This window comes from Pteropus vampyrus, unplaced genomic scaffold (assembly GCF_000151845.1).
Source record: "Pteropus vampyrus isolate Shadow unplaced genomic scaffold, Pvam_2.0 Scaffold66, whole genome shotgun sequence".
Lineage (NCBI taxonomy): Eukaryota > Metazoa > Chordata > Mammalia > Chiroptera > Pteropodidae > Pteropus > Pteropus vampyrus.
The window spans coordinates 4254992-4280148 of NW_011888847.1; the positions used below are offsets into that span (position 1 = coordinate 4254992).

The 25157-nt window shown below is 32.5% G+C and overlaps 1 protein-coding gene and 1 pseudogene across 4 annotated transcripts in view; one reads left to right on the forward strand and one right to left on the reverse strand.

Annotated features, from left to right (window-relative positions):
* CAMKMT (calmodulin-lysine N-methyltransferase) overlaps window positions 1-25157 on the reverse strand; it is a 354956-nt gene that overhangs the window by 294114 nt on the left and 35685 nt on the right. The gene's annotated exons all lie outside the window — the stretch shown is intronic.
* LOC111740659 lies at window positions 6496-6614 on the forward strand (annotated as a pseudogene).

The window sequence follows — 25157 nt, forward strand, 5'->3', positions numbered from 1 at the left end:
AATTTTATAATCAAAAATAATAATATAATAAATTTTATTTCTAAAGTTAGTCAGCATCAGTTTCTATTATTTTGCAACCAAACTAGATATAGAATGGAAATGATGAAATATCAGAGACATGAAAGGATTCCTAAGTCTTTAAAACATTCTCGCCCATTGTTGTTCTAAAACTATAACCGAGTCATGTACTTTAAGTTTTCTGTTTCTGACTTAGGAAAAAACAGAATGCTTTCAAAAAAAGGAAGTAATATTTCAGCTGAGTAATTATGAAGTCTATAAGCCTGTTCATAAATATTAAACTATCAAACTTTAATTATAAAAAGCAAGATAACTTTTCACTTATCTCTAACATCTTGGATTTGTGTTGCGATTATTTTCATTTTGTATTATTACTGGGAATAGCAATGTCATCTTTTCATTTTATTTAAAAACACATTGCTGAGAATATTTGAAGACATATTTACTTATTAAAGGATAATTGAATTTACACATTTCTAGAAAGGCATTCTTAGCTGAGAGAGCGTCTTCATTTTATAACTTTGATTTCCGTAGTTTTTTATCTCTGAAAGAAAAGTCCATAGATGTTTTTATCAAACATGTAAATATAATCACATGCAAAAAAATAAAATTAGATCCCATCCTATATCACTCACAAAATTAACTCAAAATGGACTAAAGATTTAAACATATGACCTGAAACCATAGACCTCCTAGAAGGAAAGAGAAAATAAGCAACTCCACTTGGATCTTGGCAATGATTTTTTGGATATGACACAAAAGCACAAGCAATAATATAAAAAATAAAGTGGTACTATAAATAAGCCAACTAAAAATGAACAAAGGACCTGAGTAGACACTTTTCCAAAGAAGATATACAAATATACAACAGGTACATCAAACTAAAAAGTCCTACACAGCAAAGAAAATTATCAACAAAATAAAAAGGCAACCTACCGAATGGGAGAAAATATTTGCAAAACACATATCTTAGATTAATACCCAAAATATAGAGGGAACTCATGGAACTCAATGGCAAAAATACAAATAATCCAATTAAAAATGGGCAAAGGACCTGAGTAGATACTTGTACAAAGATATCCAAATATATAACTGGTACATGAAAAGGTGCTCTGTGTTCAGTATCATTCATCATAAGGGAAATGCAAATCAAAACCACAATAAGATATCATCTCAGATGTGTTAGAATGGCTGTCATCAAAAAGACACAACAAACGTTGGTGAGGATGTGGAGAAATGGGAACCCTGAAGTACTGTAGATGAGAATGTAAATTGGTATAGCTACTATGGAAAACAATATGGAGACTCCTCAAAAAATTGAAAATAGAACTACAGTATGATCCAGCAATCCTGCTTCTGGAACTATATACAACAGAAAGGAAATCACTATCCCAAAGAGATACCTGCACTCCTGTGTTCACTGTAGCATTGTTTACAATATTCAAGAATCCAAGACATGGAAACAACCTAAGTGCCCATTGATGAATTAACAGATAAAGAAAACGTGGTACATATATACAATGAAATACTATTCAGTAATAAAAAATAAGGAAATCCTGCCATTTGCGACAATTTGGATGGATCTTAAGGGCATTAGGCAAAGCGAAATAAGTCAGAGAAAGAAAAATAAATACTATATGATCTCACTTATATGGGGAATCTGAATGAAAAAAAAAAAAACACCTCGAAAACAGATTGAATTAGTGATTGCCAGAGGCGGGGGTGGGGTCAGAGGGAAGAACTGGGAGAAGGTGGTCAAAAAGCACTAACTTTCAGTTGTAGGTTCGGTTCCGTAATGCATAACACGACTATAGCCAACAACACTGCTTTGTATATTTGAAAGTTAAGAGAGTAAATCTTAAAAGTTCTCATAACAATGGAAATAAATTTTTGTAAATATGTGAAGTAATAGACATTAACTAAACATATTGTGGTGTGTGTGTGTGTGTGTGTGTGTGTGTGTGTATCAAATCATTATGTTGTACACCTTAAATTTATACAATGTTATATGTCAATTATAGCTCAATAATACTGCAAGAAAAACCACATGAAATAAAGAAGTTTATAAGAGTGAAAGAATATAAATAAAATTTCTTCACATTGCCAAAAATTTTTAAGTTCTTAAACAAGAAAAAAGTCTTACTTTAAAACTTTCAAGAAAACTGCTTAAAAGAACTAGATGAATAGGCGAATATTCTAAACTGTTTTGAGGGAACATTAGTTATATATCTTAATGTTCTATTTTCTATGGTTTTATTTGATAGTCAATATTGCTCTAACATCTAATCTTTCCCACGAACACAGTATTAAGAATAATTTCTCAAAGAATATTTAATTCTAACCATTACTACCCCAGAAATGTTCAAAGAAAATATACAGCAGATATAGGCAGCAGCCAACAATCAACTTTCTTTGTGAATAAAGCTTTAGCACCTTCTTTGTGATCCTCTTGACCACTGTGATGAATAATAGCAAAAATCTCTAGAGGTGATTAACAAAGATAATGAGGTGACAGTTAATCCCTTAGACAATTTTCAAAAAACTTTAGCGAAGGAAAAAAAGTAAGCTTCTACCACCAGAATGCAGGCTATGAAATAGATGATCCTCCATAGTAAACAATAGGGCTGGGAACAACTCCATCAAACTAATATTTTTTTAAATGTAATTAAATGTTTTTAGCTCCAAATTTTCCACACTACCTTCAAAGGCCTAGTAATAATCCATGTAATGTCTGGGGTGCACTTCATTGCACCTAGCTTCTGTATATTCTTTCTCTTTACATGTATGTTCTCTCTCTTACAACTGGCGGGGAAAAGTATTGGCTGGGTTCTAAATATTTGTTGTTGCTTTCATGAAAAAGAAAAAATTTTAAAAATCACAAAAGTAACAATATTTCTATTAATTAGAAAACAGCCTGAGACTTAACTGTATAATCTATGAAAAACACAAATTATACACAGATGAATATGTTACCTTTTTATTTCACATACCTAGATGTGATCCTTCAAAAGTTTTAAAATAGAAGCCAGAGATTTAAGCTATATCTTATATACTGAGCTCATGTTACACTTATACAATTAATAAACTTTTATTTAAGTTACTAAAATAATTGTGTAATTCACCTAAACCTAGACAACCAGTGACACTGTATGAATATTTCTCAGATGGCAAAAACCTATCTAAATACTAAAAAAGAAGGAATGACGGCACTACATCACCTATTGTGTCTGATGATGGTGACACTTTGCACTTTAAGAAATGATTACTACTAACCATGGAAGAAAAAACATTTTTAAGACTATTTCCTGGACCTCATGAAATATATACAAATGTTTACAGATTTATAAGAAAACTAAAACAGAAACTGAAACTAGTAGACCTCCTCATTCACAAAAGTACTGTGATTTTTCAGCATCAGTAAAACACAGAAAAATACATTCTAATGAAATTGTCACATTAGACTAACAATGCTGATCAAAGGAATGATTTGTTCGTTTTGAATAGATCCTTGCTAAAAGGGATTCCTTGGTAGACAAAGATTATTTATCACTTTCTACCTGTTTAGAAATACTAATGATAGCTTGGTTTGATTTTGTGATATACTTATTATTTTACATATCTACACATTCTTCTATGGCACATTATGTTAATTTTACAGTTCTCATAAAACAGGTACATCTTCTAAACCATAAAAGCCACTAGCAATGTGTTCCTTTTATTATGCTGTACACACACAGGTACCTAACAGGTACCTGATTCTTGTCTCCTCTTCTCCTCTTGGGGATTTCATCACTTATTACCACTAATGCTACACTATCTTGCTGGGAGAGGCTACCAATTTTACCCTTTGGTCCAAATTTGAAAAATGGATCCCACACAAAGCATTAAGGTTGTTTGATGCATTAGACGTTATAAACACACTGCTTCAGGGCTCTGTGCTTTCCAAGGCTTAACATTTGAAATCTGAAAAAAAATTGTGCCAATATTATAAAACTGTAAGATCAAAATCAATAAAAGTTCAAACAAAACATAACAAGAGGTAAGTTTCAATTTAACACATGTGGTTGAACTTAAATTGTACTTAATGTGGGATGTGGATACACTTTAATGAGCTCGATATAGTCTGCCTCCAAAAGTAAGAGTTCCTAAGGCCTACACATGTCCTAAAACAGTCCTGCATCACCCAGCGGAGACAGGCTGGACTGGTTAAACCAGATTCATAAAAAAGTTAGGAGTTAACAAAGAGAATTTTAGATATCATGTGAAACCAGATCATTCCGTTTATAAAGTACAGTTTATTTGTCTTCAACTTATTGCTGATTATAGCAGACATCTTCATGTCTCTGGATACTTCACATCTTTTGAACATCCTTTTAAGGTCTAAAAAATTTCCCACATTGTGAATTCCTCCTCTCCAGAGTAAAAGCCAGAACTCACTCCCCCATCTTACCTTGTTAATAGAGCAGGCTCAGCCAATCAAACACATTCACATATGACTTCAACTTACTAGTGAGCAAAGTGAAGAGGCAAGTGTTTCATGAGATTCGACACAGACTATGGGTTCAATGACAAGTGGTGGCATCAATAATGCCTTCACTGAAGCAGTTTCCCAATGTGATTTGGGCATTGTATCTGATGCATCTCACCCAAGTCTGACTTTCTGGCTCTCCCAGGATTCTAAGAGTTCCTTAATACTTTAATAAATGCCTTTTCAGTTAAACCAACTAACATGGATTCTGTTTTTTGCAACTAAGAATCCTGGCTCTCATAAAAAGGACTCACTTTCCTAGCTCTTGGTCAACCTCATACAGCAAACACAAATTAGTAGCAACCTTTCAGCACGTGGCTAGATATCTACTGTGCAAAATATGGTGAAATAGAAACACTCAGCCTGCATTCCAACTTCCTAATAAACTGACTTCTTGTACAAAAAAGCAGGAAAACTACTCTCCCAGATTCCTTTGCAGGTAAAGTTCTCGATGCGAAATAGGTTGCATCACTTAGATGCACTTACATGAGATTTGAAATATGGACATAATGCTTTAGCTAAGCTGTTGCTATTGGAAAGCATAGTGGTAGACATGTTGGAAAAGCAGTCTATTGTCCAGCCATTATCTCTATGGGTGAAAGAGAAAGGTACAATATCTTTCTGATTCCTAGATCTCAGGTACATATTCCTAAACTCAGAAGTCCTAGTAGTGATTTCCTATTTCCCCACCTGGAGGATGGAGGAAGGAGGCCATGAGCCAAGAAATGTGAACAGACTCTGGAAGCTAGTAATGACAAGAAAATACATTTGCCTCTGAGCTTTCAGAAAGGATGACTTTTGATTTTAGCCCAGTGTGACCTGTGTTAGATTCTGACCCATAAAACCGTAAGATAATAATAAATTTATGTTGTTTTAAAATACTAAGTTTGTGATAATTTGTTAGGACAATAGAAAATTAATATAAAGTAGTATATATCCCCCTAAAGCACTGTATAAAATACCAAAAGGTCAAGGAAAATCTAACTCTCAATCAGTGGGGACTCTAATAAACTAAGGAACAGTTCACGATGCAGTACTATGCAGCCATTAAAAAAATGAACTAGGAAAAAAAAATGAACTAGAAGTTTGGTGGGTTGTTATGGTCAGATGTTTAATATTTACTGTTAGCGAAAGAAGAAAAAAGAATAGAAAGAAGAATAATATAAACACAGAATAATATAAACACAGAAAGATTTTTTAAATTATGTTTATACCTGCATTTAAAAGCCTAGAAGAAAATTCATTAACAAATGCTATTTCTATGGGATAAAAAGGGACTTTCAGATTTTTTATATTGCTGGATATTTTTTTCAATGAGAATGTATTATTTGAGGAAGCTATAAATATAGTGTTGTTTTTATACATGTAACTAAATGCAATCAATTTTATCCATATATTAACATTTCTATAATCTTTATGGAATTTAAATGTAAGTCACTTAACATACAATTTCTAAATCTTACCCAGATATGGTATTATCTTACCTCTGATAGAACTGACTCAATACTCTCTCTGAATACATTGGGTTACTCAAACTATGTTACTTAAACACAGTTTTTGTTGAGATAATTTCTTACTAAAACAAAAAATACAGTACTACTGTGTTCATAGTAAGTTAATAGAGAGCTACAGTACTAAAATAATATTAAATGATCAATTAGTTAAAATTAAATTTAGACAGTTTAAAATTAATCAATCAGTTAAAATTAAACATTTGTAAACAGTTGGTTTACATTTCAAAGTACATACTAAATTCAAAATGAATCCAGGAAATGTTGTTTTTGGTCAAATGCTTCAGTCAAACAACCCTCAAGGACAATTAGTACAAAATAAAAGTTTGAATATTGAAGGAGCAATCCTTGAATCTTTTTATTCAGTCAGATTTTAGAAACCTCAACGATTTTAGACCTCAAAGGTAATTAACAAAGAATCTAAAATACTGAGCACTAGTCTACAGCCATGCCACCCTGAACACGCCCGATCTCGTCTGATCTCAGAAGCTAAGCAGGGTCGGGCCTCGTTAGTACTTGGATGGGAGACCACCTAGGAATACCACGTGCTGTAGGCGATAAATAAATAAATAAATAAATAAATAAATAAATAAATAGTACTGAGTGCTATTATGCTGTATTTTATTTATATTGGCATATTCACTTAAGAGTAAAGATCCATTTAATTTTTACTATTTTAGAGTTAAAAATGAATGAGGGAAAAAAGGAGACACTAACAGATATCATTACCAAACATTATAATAATGATTTTCAGAAATTATCTCTTTTTGTCACTATGCTATGACAAATAACCATTGGATTTTTCATTAACATTGCATTCAAATATGTGCACAAATATGTGCACTATTATTGAAGATACTGGTTTGTTCATGGAAGTGATTTATTATGACTTACTCATGTTATTTGATAATTATACACTTTTATTTATTTTGAGAGAAATAAAGCAACATTTTTATAGTAATACAGTAGTAAAGAAAACAAATACGATAAAAAATTTATAGATGCTAAAAGCAATAATACTTAAATGTAATAATTCTAGCCGTTGTGTCAGGTTTAATGATCACAAAAGTCATGAGAGAAACCAATAAAATTTTAAATGTTAGCTAGTATTACATTCAAAATACACAAAAATTTTTTTAAAGTATTTATTGAAATGCATATGTCATAAAGTGATGATAAATTTACCTCCTAAAAATGATCTACATCTTTTATCTACAGAATAAAAATTGGCAAAATTTGTTTGATTTGACCAAATCATTCAGATCTCATAGGTAGAGAGCTTTTTCTAATAATTTACCTTACTTGTATTTAAAATATATTTCTTGATTATAATAAACTGATTTCTAGCAATAAACATCAGGAAATTGAAATATTTAGGAATAAATTTAACAAAACATGCGCAAGACCTGCAAAATGAAAACTACAAAACTTTGCTGAGAGAAATTAAGGAATACCTACATAAAAAGAGAGCCATATCATTTTCATGGATTGTGTAACTTCATATTGTTAAGGTGTCAATTCCCCCAAATTCATCCATAGATTCAGTGCTTTTTCAGTCAAAATGCCAATAGACTTCTTAGTAGAAAATGAAAAGCTGGTTCTAAAATTTATATCAAATGCAAAAACCCAGAATAGCCAAAATAATTTTGAAAAACGAAAACAAAGTTGGAGGACTTCCCCCTTTTCCAGACTCACTATAAAGCCACAATAAAGACAACAATGTGGTAATGGCATAAATGACAGATGAATGAAACAGAACAGAGAGTCTAGAAATAGGCCTATACATATTTGCTCAATTAATTTTCAAATCGGATGCAACAGTAAATTAACAGTAAATTAATGAAGTCTTTTTAATAAATGGATCTGGAACAACTGAATAGCCATGTGCAACAACAACAAAAAGGAACTGTGATCTCTACCTCATGCTATATGTAAATATTAACTTAAAATGGACCATAGAACAAAATATAAGAGCAAAAGCTATAAAACTTCTAGAAGAAAACATAAGAGAAAATTTTTATGACCTTAGCGTAGGCAAAGTTTTCTTAAATAGGACTCAAAAAGTATGAACCATAGAAAAATAATAAATTAAACTTTATCAAAATTAAAAACCTTAGCTCTTTGGAAAATGCCATTAAGAAAACACAAAGGCTAAACACTAGCTGGGAGAAAATGCTCTCAATACCTACCTAACAGAGGACTTGTATTCAGAACACATAATGAATTCCCACAACTCATTAATAAGAAGACAAACAACCCAATTTTAAAATGGACAAAAGATTTGGCATACACTTCACAAATGAAAAAATACAAATAGACAATAAACACATGAAAAGATGCTCAATATCATAGTTATCAGGTATATCATTAAATCACATATAGACAGATGCATTGTATACCCAGTAGAATAGCTAAAAAGACAATATAAAATAATAAGACAGTAAAATAAAAAGACAACATCCAAGCACTGACAAGGATATGAACAACTGGAACTGTCGAATGTTGCTAGAGGCAATGTAAAATTGTAAATATAATCATCTAGTGAAACAGTTTGGTAATATCACTTACTACACTTACTACAACCCAGCAATTCTCTCCTAGGTATGCACCCATGAGAAATGAAAACATGTCCACACAAAAAATCTTGTACATGAATGTTCACAACAGTATTATTCGAAATAGCCAAAAAGTGGGATGAAATGTCCATCAACAAATGAATGGATAAACAAACTATGGATATATTCATACAACACTACTCAGCAATAAAAAAGAAATAAACAACAGATATACACAACATGAATGAGTCTCAAAAACATTGAGCCAAGTGATAGAAGCTAGAGAAAAAAACAGTCCATACAAGATTGCATTTATATGAAACATTGGAAGAGTCTACTCTAATCTATAGTAACAGAAATAGATTAATGGTTGCCTGGGAGGAAAATGGGCATTGACTGGAATAGAACACAAAGGAACTTTTTGGTTTGATGGAAATGTTCTATATATGGATTGTGATAGTGGTTACATGAGTATATAAAATTTTCCAAACTCATCAAAATGTACAATAAAATTTGTACATTTATATAAGTTATATCTCAATAGAGTTGCTCTTTTAAAAAATTAAGTGAAAAAAGAGCAAATTAAGTCATACATTACTTTTGAAATTTTTCAATGATCTGTAATTTCATTGCTCTATTTTGATACTAAATTGCCTCTTTCTCTGAACACAGGGCTACTCAAAAGATATCCATTAACATTTAATTATGTAGATATGCCCTATTACTTTTTTCTTTAAATAATAAATGCACTAAACTCAACTATACTTCATAAATTGATATTATTTGGTAAAGCATTTAGTTAACTGAAACAATTATTCAATGTCTTGAAAGGATTTTGAACAATATTATTTCACATTTAGATTGACATTAGAAGAATCAAACCTACAACCATTTACTAAACTATTATGTGCAGCTTAGCCAACATTAGTAGCAATTTCTCTTTAAAAACAATATTTGAATTTAAAACATAACACAGTATTATGACTCACAGCATGATTCAGTGTGTAGGGGTTAGAAATGAAGTACTGAACATACATATAAGGGGATGCAAAATACTTTGAAAAGGAATACTATGATTTCTAGCAACTTCCCCCCCAGGGATTTCAATTTCTATTCTATGGCAGCCACTTGAAGAAATGTGGAATCATTGTTTTCACAAAATTGAAGACTTTAAACGTATAATTCCTTCTCCAAACTGTGATTTCACTATAGATTTCACACACATGCATACACACACACAAAATTTGCTCTCTGTTTATATTAGATATTCATACAAGTAATGCAAAGTGACCAATTTAAAGGCCAAAGAAAAAGACTCTAAGTATGAAATGCTGAAGAGGGAATTCACATAAAAAAATTAACTTATCTACATGATTCTTTAATTTGTATCACTAGCGCCATAGTCTGGAGATAGTGGAAATAACTAATGAATATAAGACGGGCAAGACTGATTTATAACTATATACTGTTATAAAAAATTCAATGTCTACTCTGGCTAAATCTGGATGGTGGCTATATGGATGTTTCATATTCTCTATACTTTTCTGTGTACTTGAAATAGTTCATAACTTACAAATGTTGAGATTAGAAGTAAACAAAGAATAACACAGCTAAATTCATATAAAAGAAGCTTAAAAATGGTGAATATTACTGAATAGAAAAGAAACAAAGCTCTTTTTTTAATGTCAATTTCCTCTTCTTCAGCATCTCATACTTTTATTCTTACAGTATATAATTTAAATATGTACTCTGATGGTCCAAAAACAATTTGTGCCAATGTTTTGATCATTCATTCATTCAACAAATATTTGTTCCTTCACTATACATACAGGGCTACAGTAGATGTAGCAGGGGATACACAGAATAAATGGATACAAGTGAATGAATTAGTGCTCATGACAATTCTCTCCTTGTGGTTATTTTACATACTGTTTTCTCTCAATCGCAGGCTTTTACCCTCAAAGAGTCATGGCAGAACAATTATGGAGGATTCAGTACTGAAATATATACTGTCTGCTGAAGAAAACAATTTTAAAAGGATTTTCATATAGGTCTTGATTGGCTATGTATCCAAAGCCAAAATTTCTGAATAATGTTAATGGTCTTTGGGGCAATAAATCAACAGTAAAAGTAAAGTTACAAGAGTCAGTGGAAATTAAAGAGCTTAGGATGTCAATGAAAAAAATAATTAAAAGACTACCTCGAATGATGACAATTTAAAAGGACTATGGCAACTGGCAGAAACCATTTAAAAAGAGTTTAATAAGTGGAATTTTTTTTAAAAAAAGAACTTGGGGCAAAACTTAGGAAAAATTTGTTCCAATGGTTGATATGAGACATAATAGAAAGGTAGTCATATTACATTGCCCAAGGCTATATCCATTTGCATACTCAATATGCTAACTAAGAAAATAAAAAAAATTTGTCTGCTACTAGGATTTTTTAAAATTTAGCCTTTATTCAAAATCATGAGGCACTGATAGAGTATTAAGGATCTTAAAAATCTCATTAGGGAACTTGTAGATTATATAATCCAAACACATCACTTTATAAATGAGGAAACTAAAATCTAGAGCACAAATTCTATGCTCAAGGTCAAATCATTTAAAAAATGCAATGATGTCTAATATGAGTATAAAATGTATATCTCCTTGGATTCTATTCAGAAACCTTAAAAACCAAATATAGTGTTTTTTGTAGAATAAATGAACTCTGCTAGCCAGAATATTAAATTAATCATAAATATATCTACCATAACCAATCTGGATATCCAAGAGTATTATGTACAAAGTAGAATCTACGAATATTGCAAATATATTTGCTCAAACAAAAAAAAAAAGCATTTTATAAAACAAAACAATTCAATTTCCTACTCTTAGAAGCTGCGACAAGTAGGAACTAATGAATTTAATGGTAAAGATCATTTCTGGGAACTCAATACTCAAGGTAGGTATTCAAAAGATTAGGTTTCCTTTGTTATGCTATGTAACTCCAATAGGAAAATCTCAGCCAAAAGTTCCTTCATACTTTAGAACTATCGATTTCTTTTTTAAATTAATATTATACATAATGAAACATTTCACACAAAAAAAGTAATTGCTTCATTTTCTGGAGGCGAACTAAAATTCACTAATCCTTAAACACAGCTGTTGTTTTTAACCTTTTAAAACTCTCTTTTAATCTCTGGGTATCCTGCTACCCCATTCGTGTCAGGCAATTACTCTTTGCTGCAGCAATCCTCCACTTGTTAATGAAGTTATTTCTCCAAATTACTACACCACTCTTTCAGCATATTAAAGAATAGGTAACTGAAATTTTTTTTGAATAAATTAGAGAATGTTTCATTTAGATAAAATGAGTCATGAAAGTCTACCTTGGGCTTTGAATAGCCTTGGAACTTTGACTTCAGCATTGATTGTAACTCTCAATTTTAAGAGGATCCTCTACATTGTACATTGGCTTGGAAGTATCTTTCTATAGCAAGTAAAAAGGCTTGTGAAACACACCGATATCTAACGGGTATCCCCTTGTTTATGGAACTGAAAACATTTCCATTTACAGATTAGGCTAAGCTAAATACTTAAATTTGTCAGGATACACATATTATTGCTGGATTCCTGATTTCTTATATTCTGCTTCTTTGATAGCACATATGTGAAACAGTTGGAACATACCCCCTAGCAGATTCATACTTTTCTACAAAAAATTGTTATAAAAAACAAAACTATATAAAGAAAATGTATTAAAAATAGGTCACAATTCTCAGATTTCTCTATGCTTCCACAGCAGTTCTCTCATGTTTATTACAACATCCTAATATATTATAATTTAGCAAGTTATTTGCCTACCCCATTAAACTATACACCGTTTGAGAACAGGGACCAGATATTATTTCTCTTTGAATCCCAGGACCTAAGAGAGTATCTACCATAGTAAATATTTGTTAATAAAATAACTGAATGAATGAACAAACAAATCTGGTCTTACATATACCTCTATCATATTGCTTCTATGCATTCTGATTACAAAAAAAAGTCCAATGATTTTATATATGGATTATTTTATAAAAATCTCTATAGCCAATGGGTATACAGAATTAAGATAAAATGTTTTATATTGCCATCTTAAATTGTAATATATAATCTTATACTTTTACAACAATATAAACAAGTCTTTTAATGTGCTTTCAAATATTTAGCCATCCAAATCTGCCACTGTAATAGCTGCTAATCTTGTTATAAAATGATTTTAGGATGTGCATTGGGACCAAAAAAAAAACTGTAAAGACTTGGCAAAATTCCAAATCACTTATTTGTGATAACACAATAAGCATCTACTTTTAAAATCAAACCAGGGTTAAAGTGATATTTCAAGAGGAGATAAAAATGGGCCAATATCTAATTTGTAAATCATCTAATCCCATACGATATGAAAGTTTAAATGATCCCAAGCCACAGGAACTTTAGAAATGTCACACTGGGTATAACCAAAAGGTCACAATTGCCTCTGGGGGGTCATATGTAAACTATTAAGAGAATATGTACCTCCAATGATGCTGAACACATAAGCTATGAGTTGATATTTCATTGAATTTTAGCAAGCTGTTCTTATCTAGCAATAAAAAATTATCTGCTGAAATAAACATCTAAAAACAAAAATGTAGGAGCTTTTCGATTGGAGGTTTCTGAATACTACTTTTCCTTACTGGATCTCTGAGTCTTGGGAGGCAAAGTAATGTAAAGAGTTCAGCCTTTGAAGTCAGACTAACCTTGGTCAAAGGCATGTTCTAACATAAAGTGATTGAGCAGCCTCTAGCAAATCACTTAATCCTTCTGAGACTAAATTTCTTTATTTGTGGATATAAATAAGTAGTAAATGATTTATATATTGCATATATAATAAAGATTAGATAATGTTATCAAAGCATCTTGTCAACGTTTGGCCAAAACAAAACAAAACCTTTCTATAAACTAGAGTTTCTCTTTTCATTCCTTGGAGTCCAAAGGCAAAGGAGATCTCTATAAAGAGTGAAAGAGATACTCAGCTGTTGTCTTCTGCCTCCAGACCAACCCAGGTCTCAATTAAATTTCTCTGACCATTCCAATGTATTGGGAAATGTATTATTAGGTACTACCTGCTACTACAGTTAAGCCACATACCTCTGAAGCCTCAATTTCTGATAAAGCACAGCAAGAGACAATGAATGGGTGGGTGGGTGGATGGATGGATGGATGGATGGATGGACGGACGGACGGACGGACGGATGGATGGATAACATTTTGAGGTACAAAAGAACTGATTTAAGGAAAAGTACTTTCATTTCAAAATATGGCTGGTAATCTTTGTCTTTGCTCAACCTATCCAAGATGCTCTCTTCCCTTCAGTTTGTCCATCCAAGTCCTCTAAATGCTTTCAAGTTATGGCTCAACCTATACCTTCTTGCATTAAATATTACCTAATTAGCAAACATTTGTATAGTACCAAATAGTTTATAGTACATAAAATGTTTCACTGCCATATCGAGTAATGTAGACAGTAATATCATTTCCATTTTCCTAAAGAGGTTCATTAAGGTTCACTTGGTCAAGGCAAACCCATGCCACCCCACCCTGCACGGACACTAGGCAAAAGCCACCTGCTGTCACAAAGGAGAGAACACCCACTCTTACTTAGAATCCTGCACTAATATAAAGCAAAAGTTTGCTGCTACCTGGACAAGGGTAGGAACACTGAAAAAGACCCACTCTTGAGCCTCAGATGCACAGGCTTGCCTAAGACTGAGACCTGTAGCCCCACCACAAACCTTGAAATAACTAACAAACTACAAGGGTCTACTGCTGGGAGGAATCAAGAGCACAGAGAGAAATCCTCTCATATAGGCATGCAAAACATGCTGAAAGCTGTGAGTGGAGCAGAAATTATGAGAAAAACTCTCCAGGACTCGAGATTCCAAACTAATCACAAAGTAAATGGCAGTCCACTGTAACAACTTGAAGTCCGTCGTACCCTGAAGATAACTATAGCAACAATAAAAACCAAACCCAGCCCAATTACTGACTAGACTGACTGAACCCCCCACACTAACAGCCTAACAAAAGAGGCATGGCCATTCTGCAATGAATATTATTACCTTAGTCCTTGCTGCCCTTTTACAAATGGTGTTTGATATCCAGTGATAAAGTACAAGAGACAAAAAAATGTAAGGGAAAAAAATTCTCAAGAGACAAAATAATCAATAGAATAATAAACACATGGGGAATTTCCACGGTGAGAAGAAAACTTATTTTTTAAAAGTGTCAAATGAAAATGCTAGCATTGAAAAACATAATATTAGAGATTTTTTTTAATCCTTCAAAAACTTTACCAACAGACTGGACACAAAAGAAGAAAAAACAGTGAACTTAACCATAGATAGATAAACAGAAATTACCTACAATGAAACACAAAGAGAAACAAAAATGAGACAAACAGAATAGAGCATTTAAAAGCTATGGAATAATATCAAACAGTGTTAATACACGTGTAATTGGAATCAATGAAGAGAGGAACAGAAGATACATATTAAGAGATAATGACCAAAAAGTTTCTAAAATGAGTGAAACAAACCATAGAATCCAAGAAATGGAACCTCTAAATCAGAAATACAAAGAAAAACATATCTTGGCACATCATAACCAAATGCTGAAAACCAAAGATGAAGAGAAAATCATGAAGGAGCCAGGGAGAAAAGGAGTATTATGTACAGAAGAACAAAGATAAAATTTACAGCAGGCTTTTCATCGGAAACTATGAAAGCTGGGAAAAAATGGGGCAACATCTTTAAAGTACTGAAAGAAAAAAAATGCAACATAGAATTCTAAACTCAGTGAACTCACGGACATGGACAATGGACTAGTGGTTACCAGAAGGGAAGGGGGACAGAGGAAGGGGAAAAATAAAAAATAAAATGTTAAAAAAAATTATGCATATATCGTATGAAAAAAAATAATAAACTGGCATTAAAAAAAAAAGAATTCTAAACTCAGTGAAAATGTCTTTTAACAAAGGCAAGAGACTTCTGCTTCTGGCTGAGATGGCATAAGAGGGACTAAATTTATACTCCCTCCTTCAACAACTAGGAAACCAGATAATGAAACATGAGGCAATATTTTTCAGACATTGGACAACAGGTAGCACAGGGCTGTGATCCATAAGAGAAAACAAACAAAGTAATCTTTATAATTGTATCAACTTACTGCCCAGAGAAGTTTCTAGGCCATAGTGCCTACAAGGGATCCCCATAAGACTGTCAGCTAATCTCTCAATAGAAACTTTTCAAGCCAGAAGGGATTAGCATGAAATATTCAAAGTGATGAAAAAGCAAGGACCTACAATCGAGGTTACTCTACCCAGAAAAGCTATCATTTAGAATCAAAGGACATATAAAGAGCTTCCCAGACAAAAAGCTTAGGAACTTTCTCACTCCCAAACCAGTATTAAAAGAAATGTTAAAGGGACTTCTTTAAGAAGAAGAAGAAAAACAAAAGATCCAAAATATGAATAATACAATGGCAATAACTACATATCTAGCAAGAATTACTTTAAATGTAAATGGATTAAATGCTCCAATCAAAAGACAGGGTGGCTGAACAGATAAGAAAACAAGATCCTTACATATGTTTCTTACGAGAGACTCACTTCAGATCAAGACACACACAGACTGAAAGTAAAGGGAGGGGAAACCAAAAAAAAAAAAAAAAAACCAGCTGGGGTAGCAATACTTTTACCAGACGAAATAGACTTTAAAACAAAGGCTATGACAAAGAAGGACCCTCTGTAATCCTACTTCTGGGTATTTATCTGAAGAAATCCAAAATACTACATCAAAGGGACATGTGTGTCCATATGGTAACTGCAGCATTTTTTACACTAGCCAAGATATGGAGGCAACCTGGGTGCCCATCAATGAATGAATGGATAAAGAAGAGGTGGTATATATTTACAATGGAAACTTACTCAGGCATAAAAAAGAATGAAATCTTGCCATGTGCAACAACATAGATGGGCCTAGAGGGTATTGTGCTGAGTAAATCAGAATGAGATAGACAAATGCCATATGATTTCACTTACATGTGGAATCTAAAGAACAACAACAACAACAAAACACAGAAACAGATCATAGATACAGAGAACATTTTCATGATTGCCAGATGAGAGGGGGATTGGGCACAGGTGACAAACTGAAAGGGCTTAAGAAGTACAAATTTGTAGTTATAATATAGCCATGGAGATGTAAAGTATAGCATAAGGAATATAGTCAATAATATTGTAATTATTGTATGGTGTACTAGATTTATCGGGGTGATCACTTTGTAAGTTATATAAATGTCTAATCACTATGTTGTAAACCTGAAACTAATATAATATTGTATGTCAACTGTAATTGAAAACTACAAAATTTTTGAAAGAAAGATGAGAAAATTTTTCCTAAAAATATGGGTGAGGGGGTAGCTCTATGGAAAGTAACTTCACAGGATGATCTGATCAGAAATTCCTAACCGGGCAGGTCATGGTTCATAGTCATGCCCCAGAAAAAAGTCATGCCCCTTAGAAAAAAGATTATCATTGCCTGAAGCAAGCCCAGTCCATTGTTTCTGTGCACCCAGGTTGACAAACCTTTAAAATAAACCTTAACTACCCTCAGGAAAGCACTTAATCTTGTTAACTATCCTGTAATCCAATCCCCACCTTGCTTTTTCCCACCTCCTTGTAAATTTACATTCCCTCCTTAATTTCAAATACACAAAAGAAGCTGCAAAACTGTTAATTCTGCAGAACATTTGAGATCTTGCTCCCCAGCATATGTCGCCAGTTTGGATGAAATAAACTCAGAAAAATTCTCTACAGGTTTGGACATTTCTTACGTTGACAGGAATTTGAGATCACAATTACGCAACATTACCTATTCCCAACTTTTAGTTCTGTGTTGAACAATGTCTACCCTCTACTTCTTAAAAAGAATTTGATTATTTACAGCCTTAATGTGAGTCCAGATGGCACAGAAAGCAGAATGAGCTAGATCCGAACAACTCATGGGGCCCAAATTCAATGGTTGGGCAAAATATGCCCCAGAGAAGCTGTATTCAGTCCAACTCTTTAAGCACATGCAAGTAATCCCATGAGCTATTTTAGGTTATGTGAAACAATTATATTTCTTTTCTTTCTCTTTATCCTTCCCTTTCTCTCCCCCTTCCACTCCCACACTCCAACCCAAACCACTTTATCTCTTTTTCTCAGTAGACACTAACTTCTACAACATTTAGAAAGTACCCTCTTGTTCATCTTAACATACCCAGATAGGTTACATGACCAACCAGCTAACGTAGAAGGCCAGATTTCACAGGTGCAGTCACTGATTCGACAAAAGGTTACTGTAAGTCCACTAGGTATGAGGCACTGTTTTAGACTGAAGATGCAATACACAGAAGGCCTCTGCTCTCATGAGCTTCCTTTCAGTAGAAGGACATAGGTATTAAACAAAGAAATAAAGAGGTAATCACAGGTAACAATGAATGCTATGAATAAAATAGACAAAGTGAAGAGATTGGGGAAAGGTAGGTACTTTAGATAGGCAGTTATGGGTGGCCTCTCTGAGAAAGTGACAACTGAGTCCTTAATGAGCCACCCATGTGAAGAACTGAGAAAAAACACAGAGAACAGAAACTGAAACATTCTTAAGGAAGTAAGTGTAGTGTGTTTGAGGAATAAAGGACTCTTCCATATGACTACAGCTCAACCCTCAAAACCAGGAAATAAACACTGATACAATATTACCATCTAATCCACAAACCCATTCAAATTTCTGGAATGGTTCTTCCATTTTTCCCTGTCTGCCATGACCTGAACATTTTTTAAGAGTACAGGCTAGTTACTTTGCAGGCTGTCCCCCAATTTAGCTGTGCATGATTTTCCTCGTGGTTTGTGATTTTTGGCAGGACTACCATAGAAGTAATGCAGTGCTCTCTCAGTGCATCTATTAGGAGGCATGCAATGTTGATTTGCTCCATTTGTGGTGATGTTAATTTTTACTATTTGGTTAAGGTTGTATCTGTTGGGTTTTCTCATTGTAAAGTTAATTATAAACATGTTGTATTTATCAATTAAGTAGTTAGTATTTTGTGAAGAGATACTTTGAGATTAAGTTAATATCATATTCCTCATCAAATTTTTACTTACTTGTTTTAACATCCATTGATAATTCATGCCTCAATCAATTATTACTATGATAACTACCAAATGTTAATTTTCTAATTCCATCATTCCTTCTAAATTAGTGGTTGTCAAATAAGGAGGAGGGATATAATTTTGCCTCCTACGGGACATCTGGCAATGTCTGAGGACGTTTTGTTTTTCACAGCTGGATGTTGGGAATGAGAAGGGATGCTACTATCTAGTAGGCAGAGGCCAAGGAAGATGCTACAGTGTACAAGACAGTGCTCTCCACCTCAACCCCCAAAGAATTATCTTGCCCAAAATGTCACTAGTGCCAAGGTTCTAGGTTTATATAGTACCTGTTCTAGATTTACTTAATGACATTATGATATAGGCCAAAGTTTCTGTTTTCCTTCATTTATATATTTATCAATATCATAGAGTCCTATTTTACTCAAAGAGTTACAACCTGTTTCTATCATTTCTTTTGATATGCAAATTGTCTCAGACTTGGTCAATACCTGTTCTAGATTTACTTAATGACATTATGATATAGGCCAAAGTTTCTGTTTTCCTTCATTTATATATTTATTAATATCATAGAGTCCTATTTTACTCAAAGAGTTACAACCTGTTTCTATCATCTCTTTTGATATGCAAATTGTCTCAGACTTGGTCAATACTAACTCTTTGAAACCAGGTCCTGTGTCCTTTGGGCATGTACTTTGAGTACTTCCTTATTTTATGACATAAAATGCCCACCCCTGGAGTCACACATTTCTTCAAAAAGCCCTGATTCTTTTCAGTGGAGAATGATATTTAGAAACCAAGATCTGGGTGCTAGCTATGCTCACTGCTATGACCCAGACACAGCTAGGAAATACACATACGTCTATCTGTCTGTCTATTATCTATCTATCTATCTATCTATCTATCTATCTATCTATCTATCTATCTATCTATCATCTATCTATCTATCTATCTGACAAAGCGATGAGTTCATACTGACACCTCTTATTCTAATTTGACACACAGGGTTTTGGCCTTCCCCCTTTCCATGTTTATAACTCCTTTTGTTACCACTAAGAAACCTAACCCCCATTATCTTCAGTGTGTTCACTTATTTGCTCAACTTCTTCATCCCTTGATATTATCAGTAGTGAAGCAAATTCAACCCCAGATGTACCTACCCACTAACCCCCCACCTCCCAGTCTCTACCCATATTTGAGCCTAAACCTTGATTGTCTCCACCCCTACTGCCAGTTGAAAACTTGGCCCCAAAGGAGGGAAAGGAGAAAAATGAGTCAGATTCTATTATAAGTACAATGTACCCTATATAAGTTCAAGTGTTCCCTATATCTGGTACATAAGAAATGCATGCTTTTCAAAATGAAAAACATTAAGTTTACCTTTATTATAAATAACTTATCTATGTATATTAACTTTTATATATGAACTTACATATAATATATAATATAAATGATTTATAATTTATAATAAAAATGGTATTAAGCCTTTTAGAATAGTCTGTTATGAAATGCAGATATATAATTAACTTGAAAAATATGGTCAAAATTAGTGTGCTATTTCTAAAGGATATGTGAGAAACTTCTGGAAGAATCTGTTTCACAGATTTTAAAAAATCATAATGTAAAATCAGCATGTTCCAATTACGTAGATAAGACATTATAAAGAATAGCATAGGTATAAAATTATAATTTAACGTGAAAAAGCATTTACAATAAATCTCCTGGGAAATTTACCATTAAAACAAGAAACAAAAAAAGCACAAAAACTATGCTACACAAACATACACATGGATGTGACATTAAAGAGAGACTCAATGGAGAGAATTCTAAAATAATATATGTAGAGACTATCTGTAAGTATTTGAATGTTTAAGAAGTATTTGAACCTCTTAAATGAAACTAATTCCAAACTCACCATGTACTGAAACACACTTTAAATAACATGCTATATGTTTCCCTTTTTAAAAATGTTATATGTTTCCCTTAATTTAAAAAAAAAAAAAAAACAGAACTAAATTTAATACTTAAAAACCAAAATGACAAAAGGTGTTTGGCTAAGAACTTTCAGTGCAAAGCTCTAATTAAAAGAAGGAAATAATTAGAGGCATACTAAAATATAAAGCAAAATGCCCAATTGTCAAGTAAAACTTAAATTCTATCACCTGCTTAGTATTATCCTTCCAATACATTTCTTTTTGCCTAAGTTAGCCAGAGTCAGCTTCTGTTGCCTGTAATCGACGAATCCTAACTGATATAACTACATACCCTAGTTATAAGTTAAATATAGCTTCTTCAAAATTAGACATCTTTACTTATGAACTATATTGGTTTAATTACCAATAATAAAAAAGCTTGAATTTTAGGCACAGTCAAATTTTTAAGGGCTACTGAGAGAAGGCCAAAGTCTTCTTATTGTCACCAGACTATTTCTATTGGAAGTTAGGGAATAGAGTCAGAGTTCAATATATATATTCCATAGACACGGGTATCAATTCATTTATTTTTCTTTTTGAAGGCAAAATATAACCTAATTCATTATTTGGTTTCCTATGCACATCACTTTCCACTCCTCTTTAAACTTTAAAAATGAGTTTTTATTATCATGAATGAACTGATATTCACTTTGAAAATATTTTTTACAAATATTTATATTTGAAAAATCTTTACTATATTTCCCCCCAAAAGTAACACATACTTGAAACAAATCAAACAATACAAAGATTAATAGAGAAAAATTTAATTTTTTCCTTCACCCTATTCCTTCAGGTCCTACTTCCCAGAAATCACCAATACCAATAATTTGGTACATATGCTTTCACAGCTCTCAGCATATTCACACAGTTTCTTTTTATAAAAATGAAATAACATTATACACATTACTCAGTTCACTTAACATCTTGGACATCCAGAATATAGCACATAACTCTATTCTTTTAATTACTGCATAACAATCCCTTGTATAAATACACTGTAATTTATCCCACAATCCTATTAATGATGGAAATAGACTCATCAGACTGTTTCCAGGTTATTTTCCTTTCCAAGCCAAATAATGCTGTAACTAACACCCCTGCACATGTGTCCTCATATACTGGAAGACAGAAATCAAAAAATGGGATTGCTGGGTCAAAAACATTTTTTAACAACATTTCTTTTTTTTTTTAACCTTAGGAAAGTTTTAATATAAACAAAAATAAAGATAATAGAAAATAATAAATTCCCATTTGCCTATCATTCAATTTTAACAATTGCCAAATTTTCAAGTTCCCTTTTTCCTCTTCTCTGGTCTATAAAATTTAAACAAATCCCATTTTAATAGTCTCATTAAATAGCTCTAAAAGTTTATCAAAATCCTTCTTGGCACACTAGCTATATAGTAACCACCAGCATTTCTATTCTCTTTAATATTGTACATAACTTTTTAAAAAATTCACTTCCTCCCTCTACTAAGCTCTTTGCAATGGAGAAATAGCAGAATCTAAGCATCTAAGACAGCAGAAAAATAGACTAGGAAAGATCATCTTAAAAGCATAAAAAGACCTTGAAAGGAACAATATCAGGCAGGCATAGAGGTATATTAAGTGACAGAGGCAACAAAGAGAAAGAAAGGAGTAACATTAAGTAGATTTTTAAAAGCCAGCATTAGCTGGTAGGAAAAGTACTTAAGGGATTGCTGGTGGTCCAAGTGGAAATTTAAACAAAGTAATAGCAATTCATGAGGAATAGGACATGCTTTTTGAATGTATTTTGGAACTAGCTGCTTAAAATATATTTCACTGATCAGAAAGCTGGGCGAATAACCACTTTGTGCTCTTCCAACAAAAGATATTTGGAGGGGAAAAACATAACCAATGTGTAACAAAATAACATTTACTTCTTTTTAAATATAAGTAATACCTCTACTAAAGAAGAACAATATAGAATGTGTGTATATGTACACAGATATGCAAAAGGGATACACTAAAATGTGTCCCTCCAAAATAGCATATAATGAAATTTGAAATGTACTTGAGGCATGGGCTATTTAAAGGAATCCTAAATTATTTTGTACTGTGAACATGTTATTTAAAAAAATCATAACCTAATTTATTTATTGAAAGTGTGGTTTCCTTTTTTAAATATTAAGTTCAATAATCTATAAAGCATTTATTGATTATTCATTATACGCCATGCACCGCATGCACACAGACCAAAAAAAAAAAATCACTCCTGCTTCTAGGAGCTTACAGTGTAGTAAGTAATTTAGACACATTTATTATAATATAGGATATATTATAATGTTTTTTTTAAGTCTACAGGTAAACATAAGATGTATATTTATAGCTATAGCTTAGGAGAGTCAGGATAGAATTTATAGAAGAGGTAACATTTAAGTTGAATCTTGCAGGCTAAAGAATTCGGAAATGAGGGGGAAAAGAATTTCTAAAACTTGTGCAAAGCCTTGGTGATTTATCTCAATATATTTAAACTGGAAATACCTTCTACTGTAGATTTGACAAGAACCGTATGTGGTCTACTTAAACAACGTTTTAGAATTTTTATTGTTATTTTTAAGTTGTTACAGTATGTGAGATTGATGAATGTTTGTGTGTGAATATATGTGTGTGTGTTAAAGACAGTAGTTAAAGATGTTGGAGTGAATCTATATACTAGTGTCTACTCCCTTCCTGATATACCATCTAAAACAAAAGTAAGTAGACTTGAAAATGAAACAAGGGTTCATAAAGGCACAAAAAGATAACAGCAAAAAGCTGAATCCTAAATTAGCAGTGCGGGAAGTCATTTACATCTCTGAAAATGTAGGTAAGACTGGGCTAAATACAGAAGGATTTGTTTAAAATCTATTTACAAAGCAGTTAGACCTTGAAATCTTATCTCCCACTCCTCCTCTCCATCTGTCAGATGTCATCCAGTCTAGTCTCCAAAGAGTATAAATCAAAGGGCCTGGATTGCAGGGCATTAGCTCAGACGAGGGAGGGTAGTGAAGGGTAAGGTAAAATACTTTTTAAAGAGAAATTGAGTAACTGAATGTTGAGACTCTGCTTCCTACCCAACCCCAAATACTAGCAGCTAAGGTATACACACTCCCCAAAGCAGCGGACACAGAATGAGTTTTCTCTGGGGAACAGATTAGTTTAAGAGAAACACCTAAATGTGTACATCCTGGTTCCTCAAACAATCCTGCCAGATCATTCCACAGTGAAATCCATATTCAGTAAGCTGGGATATCAAACCAAGCTAGAAATCAATCAGTTTTATAATACATAACTCTTAAAGATCACTAAATATTTGATGAAGGCTTCTATTATAAAAGATAGAGTTGAAAACAAACAAACAAACAAACAAAAACAAAAAAAAGTAGCTTTAAGGAAACAGAATAAATAACAGAAGAAAAATAAAACTTTCAGTAATATATTTAAAAAACTAAGAAGCAATCAAATATGAAAAGAATGCACTGGGAGAAATTTATAGAAAAAAAGAGCTTTGTGACATTTGTAATGCTTTTTAAGCATAAAAATAGAAATGAAAAATCCAACAGAAAGGTTGCAAGATAAAATTATAGAAATATCCCTGAGAGTAAAGTAAAAGTCAAAAATATTGAACCCAGAAGATAAAAAGATAATTAGAGAACCTTTCCAGGATGTCCAACATTTGAAAAATGGAAGTTCCAGAAAGAGACACAGAGAAAACAGAAGGGAGGAAATCACTAAAGAAATAATCCAAAAAAAATTCCCAGAACTGAAAATTATAACTTTCTAAATTGAAAGGGCACACCAAATGTCCAATACAATGTTTAAAAACAGAGCCACGCCAAGATATCACATTATAAAATTTAGAACACTGAGAATAAGATTCTGTCAAATTCCAGACAGAACTAACAGTTTTCATTAAAAAAAAAAAAGGTAATTGGAATAGCGCTAGGCTTCTCAAATGCAATACTAGAATCCAATACATTGCAATAAAATTTTGAAAGAAACTATTTCAAATTCTATCATTTTATATCTAACAAAAGTATCACAAAGTTTCAAAAAATTACTTCCCTTTACTTCCTCAGGAAGCTCCTACAGTTTATAATCAACCAAATGATGGAGTAAACAAAGAGATAGCCATGGTATTTGGGAAATGAGATCTAATAAAAAAAGAGAGAAAAAGAATCCCCAGGATGGGTTGTAGTGAAGGCAGATTTCAAAGACTGTATCAGGCCTACAGATCCAACTAGAACTGGTCAGAGGTATCAGAAGACTTCACAAACATGAAATGGATGGTCTTTTATGAATAATTTTAAATGAAAACATCTTATGCCTTAAAAATATACAAATAAAG